The 9,542-nt window shown below is 31.1% G+C and overlaps 1 pseudogene; it reads right to left on the reverse strand.

Annotated features, from left to right (window-relative positions):
* Positions 1 to 6,570: 6,570 nt before the first annotated feature.
* Positions 6,571 to 8,968, reverse strand: LOC131162636 (chitinase 1-like; annotated as a pseudogene).
* Between the last annotated feature and the right edge of the window lie 574 nt (positions 8,969 to 9,542).

A 9,542-nucleotide genomic window follows, 5' to 3' on the forward strand; every position in this document is an offset into this window, starting at 1 on the left:
CTACATTACCAGAGTTGGGGTCGGGAGTTCGATTACGCGAGGGGAAGGTACGAGCACCCCCTACGCGCCCGTTCTTACGAACGGTACCTAATTAATTTGAAATTATCCCTAAGTTAATTTAATAAGTTTTTAAATTACTCCTTTTTATGAGTTTATAAATACATAGGTAAAATAAATAAATAAATAAATATACACATATATTCCCTCAGAGCTTAAGGTACGTGAAGCCCGAAGGCTCATACCCCCCGCAATAAAATCATAGGGAAAAAATTAAGAAAATACACTCCCAACATTTTGAAATTATATATAAAATTTTTATAGGAAAATACTAGTGTGGGAGGTTTTAATATATATTAATAAGATAATAAACTAAGAAATCAAATTACCCTAATATGTGTAATAATAATAGGGATATAATAATAAATTGCTATAATACCTAATGACATATCCTAATAATAAACCCACCTAATAGATAGTAATAATATACACACAGAAATAAGAATGATAATATAATACTAAACTTATAACAATAATGATAACAATAATAACAATAATAATAATACTAATAACAGTAATACTAATAATGACATACTACACGTAATAATAATAATAATAATACACAAGCATATAGTAAGATATTAACATTCTATAAATATAATGATACTCACCTATAAGTAATCAAAACCTCAATATATGCACATAGGGAAACAATTAATTCCCAAGATAAATAACGATATATACAATAGTCATTATGGAGACAATTAATCCCTAGAATAAATACGGGATGTATACTATAATAGTTATGGAAACAATCGAAGTCTTACCATTAATATACAATGACAATGTGGAAACAAATTAAACCCTAGAAATTATGTACTTTTATAAACATGTAAGGGAAAGAAATTAATTATGGAAACAAGTCAAGTTATGAATCTAATAGGAAATATATACAAACTCTAGAGAAATCAATATGTCACAAGAGGGGAACCCTAAAAATAAATATGGAAATAAATTTAATTTTATCAAGGAGTGTTCAATAATATGAAAATACTAGAAATTGATATGCAATGATGTGGACGAAAATTAATGTGCAATAATAAGACTAATAATAATAAGTAAATAACTCAAACCCTAAAACAATACTTAAACATAAAATTATCAACCTTCTAAAAACGTGAAAACTACCAAAATCCTAAACAAACCTACACATAAAATATGAAATGATTTAAGTAATAAACAATCGTAACCAAAACCGTGAACGAATTTAAATAACGCAAATAAACTACAAGAAAAATTAAACTGTATTAACATGATAAACTTAACCTTTAAAAACATAAATAATAACATATAAAACAAAATGTAAAATAACACTAAACAATATGAATTTAAATAAGACAACATCGATTAAAAATACATGCTAAATAATACAAAATCACCTACCGGCAATAACTTAGAATTCTCACCACTGAACTACAGCCACAATATAACAACAATAATGTGAATACACAATATTACATAATAATGCAACAATGATATTACGTAAATATACATGTACATGAGCTTAACATTTAATAATAAAACATATATTTATATTTATATATACTTGCGCAAAAATAAACCAATACTCCGATATTTCCCCATAAGCTAAAATAACCTTGGATATTATCATTTAAACAAATGTTACAACATCAGAAATACTTCAATGCGTATTACAACACAAAAATAACAACAAGGAAAATATTGCATGGATATTAAACATTAAAACACATATTACAACAATAAAATCCAATAATAATAATATTATTTAATATATACAATAAATTTAGACATAAATAAAAACTCCCTAAATATACTACATGCGAAAGCACATGGATAATAAATACACAATAAACCTACAAAAATTAATACCATAAGTCAATAACACACATGTATGGGATGATAAAATATATATACCTAATAAATAAAGGAAACACGTACAATATAATATTACATATCAATATAACATAATGCAAATAGCAAACCAAGCCACTGCATGTATACAAAATAATAGCCTCGAATCATGATAACAAACAATAATAAATCTAAATATATATAATAACTTAAACATGAATATAAAATACATTAAAACTCCTCTCTAATTATCTAGCAAGTATATTAACAATATAAATAAATGAATAGATAAAAAACTTAACAAAGTAATAATAAACAACAATACTTACAGAAAAATAAAATAACATAATACCTAAACCTTATATAATGAAAATAAAACAAAACAGTCTATATATATAAATATATATCTTTGTGTGTGCGTGTGTATAGGGTTAGCATGCAGAGGCGCTCACCAGGAAGCCTCCCGCGAGCCGTGCATGCATGTGAGCCTAGGGAACTCACCAGAGGGGGGGTACGGTGGGAGACGCTGAACGACGACTAGGTTCGTCTGGCACGATGGTGATGGCGGAGCTGCTGGGGGGTGTTCGGTTGCAGTGGGGCAGCAGTGGAGCTGCGAGGCTGCTGCTGGTACTCGGTGGTCGCCGGAGAGAGTCGTAGGGTTGCCGCTGGAGTTGCAAGGATGACCAAAGGATGGCTAGATGTGCTGGCTGTCGGTGGTGACAGGGAACTGGTAAGGGTTGGAGGCTAAAGATGGCTGTGGGGAGTGACTTGATCTGCTAGCTGTTGGTTGTGCAGAGGGTGGCGAGCGAAGGAGACTGAGACGGAGAGGGTAAGCAGGAGATGCTTGTGGGTGGCTGAGAGGAGCAGGGAGAGAGCGATGGTGCCGGGTGTGTGAAAGAGAGCCAGCAGAAGAAGCAGGACTGAATTTTTTTTTTTTGTTCTGCGCAGCCCCGGCCGTGTGTCCTCTGTGCAGCGCCGGATCCCCCTTCTTATAAAATTTTTGAAAAAAAATCCTAGCAATATTTCCTTTTTCAACTTTTGGTATTTTCTCTTTTTTGGAAATAAGATATACTACCACTATGGTTATAAGGAAACAAAAATAATAATAATAATAAGGTAATAATAATAATAAATAATAATAATAATAAATAAAATAATAGTAATAATAGTAATAAAAAACCTTAATGATAATAAAAATTAAAAATAATAATAATAAATAATAATAATAATAATAGAAGTAAAAATAAGTAATAATGATAATACTAATGAAAAAAAAAAATAATAATAATAATAATAAGAATAATATAAAGAAAATAATAATAACAATAATAATAATAATAATAAGATTAGCGAAAAATAATAATAGTAATAATAACAAATAAAATAATAGTAATAATAGTAATAAAAAACACTGATAATAATGATAATAAAAATAATAATGAAAATAATAAATAATAATAATAATAGAAGTAAAAATAAGTAATAATAATAATACTAATGAAAAATAATAATAATAATAATAATAATAATAATAATAAGAATAATAATATAAAGAAAATAATAATAACAATAATAATAATAATAATAAGATTAGTGAAAAATAATAATAATACATACATACATTGGGCCTGGGTAAAAATGGGGTGTCTACACACTTTAGACATCATCTCTTATATCATTTGATAAATACATTTTGAGAGATAAAATCTATATACTCTACTGAGCATAAACTCATATTATACAAGAGTGCATTTGAGCATAACTTTGTACATCATCTGCTTATTTTAGAAGCAAGTTTATTTGTATGCAAAATCATTGATATTATTGTATTCCCGGTATGTGGTCAGAAGAGGATTGCACTGGCCTATAACGTGCACCGGATTGGTTCATACCCAATTAGGAGAAATAGGTACTACGCCCCGTGAAGGAGTGGTTGTATAGGTTAGGCTCAGCCCTGTGAATGTGAGCTGGGGCATTCCTCGCCCAGTAAGGATAGGGTGTTGTAAGTGGTGACTCTCCACCCATAAGTGAGCATTAGTGGAATCCAGCGGCTGGTTTGCTAGAAGTGGGGACGTAGGCACAGTTGCTGAATCTCGATAATATATCCCGTGTCATTCTTACTATAATCTCTTTACGTTCTAGCACTTGCTTATTTACATTTATCTATTGGAATTATTGCAGTTATATTCAAATATCTATTTGTGATAGCTTGGAAATACTAGAACTGTGATACTCGTGTTGATTATTTAAGCACTCATATATCTGCTAGATTAATATTTGGTTAGATTGACTATAGGTTGTGTAATACTGAATGTGGATTTAAAATAGGACACTTGACCTAGAAATTTTTAAATGTATCCAATTCACACCCTCTTGGGATTATACCAATTACGTCAAAATAGGTCATTACAAGAAATGGGTACACTACAAAAAATCAAGGTATTAGTGACAAATAAAATCCGTCACTAATAGTTATAAATTCGTCACTAATAGTATTAGTGACGAATTTATGAGTATTAGTGACGGTTTTCAAATAGTTGTTATATGTGCCGTTACTACTAACTTTTAGTGACAGATATAATTTTCGTCACTAATAATGAAGTATTAGTGACGGATTTAATCCGTCACTAAAACCCTAACATCGTCACTATATAGTATATAACGGCTCAACTCAAATTCGTCACTAATAGTAGGGGTATTAGCGACGAATTATAAATTTGTCACTACTAGTAGGGAGATTAGTGACGAATTATAAATTCATCACTACTAGTAGGATATTAGTGACGACTTAGATATTCGTCGCTACTAGTATGGTATTATTGGCGAATTAGAAATTCGTGACTACTAGTATGGTATAAGTGACGAATTAGAAATTCATCACTACTAGTGTGGTATTATTGGCGAATCAAAAATTCGTCACTACTAGTAGGATATTAATGACGACTTAGTTATTCGTCACTACTAGTGTGGTATTATTGACGAATTAAAAATTCGTCACTAATAGTAAAGTATTAGTGACGAATTTGAATCCTTCACTAATAATTAGAAAAATTAAACAACCTTTTATACTAATTTTATTTAATTATGCATTCTTATATAAAAATCTATAATTGCATTTTCGAATATATAAACTAAAACCATAATTACTACAAAATTCGTAAATCATTCAAAATTTTGAATTTACATACAAATTCAATTAAAATGAAGAAATAACATATGTTCAGATAACAAAAGTTATATAAAAATATTCAAAATTCAAATACAAATACTAATACAAATTCAAATTAAAATACAAAAACTCCATTTGTTCAAAAACAATAAAAATTATAAAGAAATAGTCAAAAGTTGCATCTGACGACTGTAGTGCATGCATGCATGACATAATGCTGATGTTATGATAGCCGCGAATCTTACAAATTAAGAGTCATTAAAAAAAATTAGTATACCAAATCGAGGAGGGCTGATACTAAGTATAATCAGGAAAAATAATTATATGATATAACAAATTGGCAAAGATTTTATAATCATGCATATTATATAATTTGTACGGTAGTAATATCAATAATGAAAAATATAATGTTGCATTCGAGAGCATAGATTTCAAACATTTGAATGGATTTGGAAAAAAGTTTAATACAATTTAATATTACATTTTATTTAAATTCAATGTAAATTCAAGTCCAAAGTGTCTCGAAACACGAGGAGCATAAAATTATATTGAAATTTATTAAAGTCTATTTAAATCTAAACTTAAGATGTAAAATGCATGCTCTGGAACGCAGCATGTGATTAGTTTATGGGGATTTGCACAATGACTCAATGAGGTATTAGCATTGCGTGGGGAAGGGGATGCAGTGAATAAATCCAGCCGGGGACACGTGTCCAATTAGCATGCTTCACTGTTTTGTAGACAAGCATTATTCCATTTTTTTTGGTTCTTTTCTACAGTGACATTGCAACTCATATGTCCAGACAAATCCCTAATTATGTCTTTTTCAAATGATTATAAAAGTGATGCTCCCTGTGAGTTATGTATATATTCAACTTATGCGTTTTTAAAATTTTCAAATCCTCAGCCAAGTGTATATAATATTTTCAATGATTTCGGCAAGGCAATGAATGCTTTAATTTTAATGGATGATAAACATGTAAATGAATGTCCATTCTAAATGAACTAAGTTTACATTACCTCATTTATTATGATTCATAAGTTTCACTCATCCTTTCAAAAATAGTTTAACATTAAACTAAGCCTATCTTTTGTTTAGGACTTTGGAAAATTTTAATGCAATTTTGGCAGCATGCCGTCTGTAAATTGGACGTTTTCCCATAAAACCTGCACCTGATAGGTTGAAATAGATCATTTATAAGAAGTTTAAGGCACACGAGAACCTATATCCACTATCAGCATGCAATATACATCAACTGCATCCGCCATGCAGGAGGCATTCTAGATTAGCATGAAATCATGTAGCATATTCACGACAGTAATCCATGTAACCATATCTTAAATTCATAATTTAAATAAAAATTGTTATCTCGAGTCATCCGATAAAATGCTCATTGAAAAGCTTTTAAATGACTTAAACATATCCTGATAAATCGATGTGAGACCCAAATAGACATGAATCTGCTTTGCCACTATCGTACTATATACAAAGTAACATACCTTCGAATCATCTAGGTATTTAAGTAGCTAATGAACTGAGACACGGATGTTCTATTATCATATGCATAAAACTGAAAATTAACATAGTCTATGAGGTTCCTATAACTCTTCCACAGAGCCAAGTAATGTTTCTGAACTTCGTTATCATCAAATGGAGCTATAGAAGCAAAAGAGATTACCCCATTCTCCTTAAGGGTCACTATGAGCTGCCCTATGCACTGAGCAAAAGTTTTAGGATCAGCTTTAAAATGCTACTTTGACATTCAAATGTTTACCCTTGATGGAAGAAACATGGGAGGGGCTGAGATCATCTGAATCCCAGAAGATGCTTAAGTTTCCATTTGTTGGATGAGGAGAAGATAAGTTAGTGTAATCAATGGTGAAGGAGAGAATGAAGTGGAATTGGATTTGTGGGTTAATGGGTACGTCTGAAAATGTGACATGTTTGAACTCAGCTCCTATGTATTCACTGAAGACACCGGAAGTGTTGGGTGCTGTCTGGGTTGATGAAGAGGGAAAGGTATACAATCAAAAAAAAAAAAAACTCACTAATTGATCAAGATTTTATATAGCAAATGGCAATTTAGAAATTATAATAAATTATTAATATTTTCCTAAGAATTCATATACCAAGATTTTTATTAAAAAAAAAAAACAATGAAAAAATATCTTATTATGTAAATATTAAAATTTCAATTTTTTTTCAAAAGGTTAATCTGAGCATTAGTGTCATAATCTTTTTTATTAAGATTTTTCACGTCCATAAGTCCTATATTTATATGTTGTTATAATAATATCTCATATCAATGTTTGTATTTTATAATTTTTAAACAAGGTGTTAATTTTTATAAATAACTCTGAATATTCACACTTTAATATTGGTAAACTAAATTATGACAATATATTATTAACTCATCTTGAAAATATATCTAAAGTTTATTGAAATTATAAAAATATTTTACATATTATTATTTACATAAAATTACATGCAATACATATGACTTTCCAACTAGCATTGAAGTACTTCTTAAAGAATAAAATAAAATTTTGATAGTCCTTAAAGTGATAAATATGTAATGTTAAGTTTACCCTTATATTAAATAGAAATTTCACGTCTCAAAACCTACATTTTGACTCCATTGAGACTCTTCCTCTCCTGATCTATTTGGCTCATAACTCTTCGAATTTTAGTCCAACCATCTTCTATGGAACCCAAAACATTCACAATGGTGAATTAGCCTTCAAATTTATGTTGCCTATTAATGGAAGCTCCTGTAATCTAAGAAGGTATACTCAAGTTGAGAAACGATATCAACATTTTTTTTATTTACAAGAAAGGGATACCAAGTTAGTTCAAATTTTTTTTTATTCAATCTTCAATTTTTTTATTTTTTAATTTAATTCTAACTTCAATTTCATGTGTGTATAACTCAAAGAAATTTATGCCCATCAATTTTATCTCTATTTATTTTTCTGTAAATGAATGTCCGTTCTAAATGAACTAAGTCTACATTACCTCATTTATTATGATTTCCAAGTTTCACTCATCCTTTCAAAAATTGTTTAACATTAAACTAAGCCTATCTTTTGTTTAGGACTTTGGAAAATTTTAACGTAATTTCGGCAGCATGCCATCTGTAAATTGGACATTTTCCCATAAAATCTACACCTGATAGGTTGAAATAGATCATTTATAAGAAGTTTAAGGTACACGAGAACCTATATCCACTACCAGCATGCAATACACATCAACTGCATCCACCATCCATGAGGTATTCTAGACTATCATGATTTAACATGAAACTCAATTTGTGATCATAATACCTTATAATTAATCAAAGGAGCCACCCGCATCATCTGGTCCAGATTGGCGCATCCTTTCCTCTAACCGCGCTTGCCTATCCATCATGGCTTGCATTTGGGCTCGAAAGCTAGAGACCTCTGATCTCAATTCCGCATTCTCCATTTCCATCATCTGCATCCGTCGAGCCATCTCCTGCTTATCATACTCGGCCTCTCGACATTGTCGTTCCATCTCTACACGAGCCGCCGCACCCATGGATGATGATGCTATTGGGGCAATGTAACCACTTCCAAGTCCTTTCACCAAGCCCCCCGCTCGTTGCCCAAGCACCTGGGAAGTGATCTCGAAATCTGTCATGTGCTGACTCCCCTCTGAAACAGGTGCATCCCTCAGCTCGACCATCCATGCCTAATTTCAATCATGAAAATGATAAAAAGGAATAAGTAAGACTACAACTTTGATGTTTTGAATAAAGTAATAAACTAAATCTTTTGCTTCACTTACATGTCTGTCCTGCGCACCCTCACACCACTCCCCCAATCTTCATTGGTGTGTTCTCTGATATAGATCCGGCAGCGGCTCCTCTGCGCCAATCTTGGGATCATGTTACATTATCATATAAAACATCATTAGTATTATGTCATGTAATGGTCAGATAATTTTATATATAGTAATTACCTGGCAATGATTTACGAATAGCTTCGATCCACCGCAATGCGTCGTAGGGAGTTTGCTGCGGTTCGTAGCATTTGTTTCACATATGGCCTACAAGAAAGATGTAATGATGACTTATTAGCGACATTATTGTGAAAAATTAGTGATTATGATACAAACACATCACCTGATAGCGCGGGTTACGGAAAGGGTGACACACGACGTCCCAATCCTCTTGGGATATCTTATCGTATGGCCACACTTCTGCTTCATCTCCCATTGCTCGAAAATGGGAGAGCACTTTCAAGCGATAGCTCTTAAATTTATTACACAATTGGACATCGACCGCCCTCCTCACATGGTCATCCTCGAGGATGTCCATATCAAACTCCTCCTACACATATAGGTAATACAATTACAATGTTAGAAAATTGTTAATTGGCTAGTATATTAAAAGTAAAAAAACATTTAAATTAAAAACAACTTTATAGGGTTTGGGAACTTACCAAAATGCACATGTAAAGA

Source organism: Malania oleifera, chromosome 8 (genome assembly GCF_029873635.1).
Source record: "Malania oleifera isolate guangnan ecotype guangnan chromosome 8, ASM2987363v1, whole genome shotgun sequence".
NCBI classification, from domain to species: Eukaryota; Viridiplantae; Streptophyta; class Magnoliopsida; order Santalales; family Ximeniaceae; genus Malania; species Malania oleifera.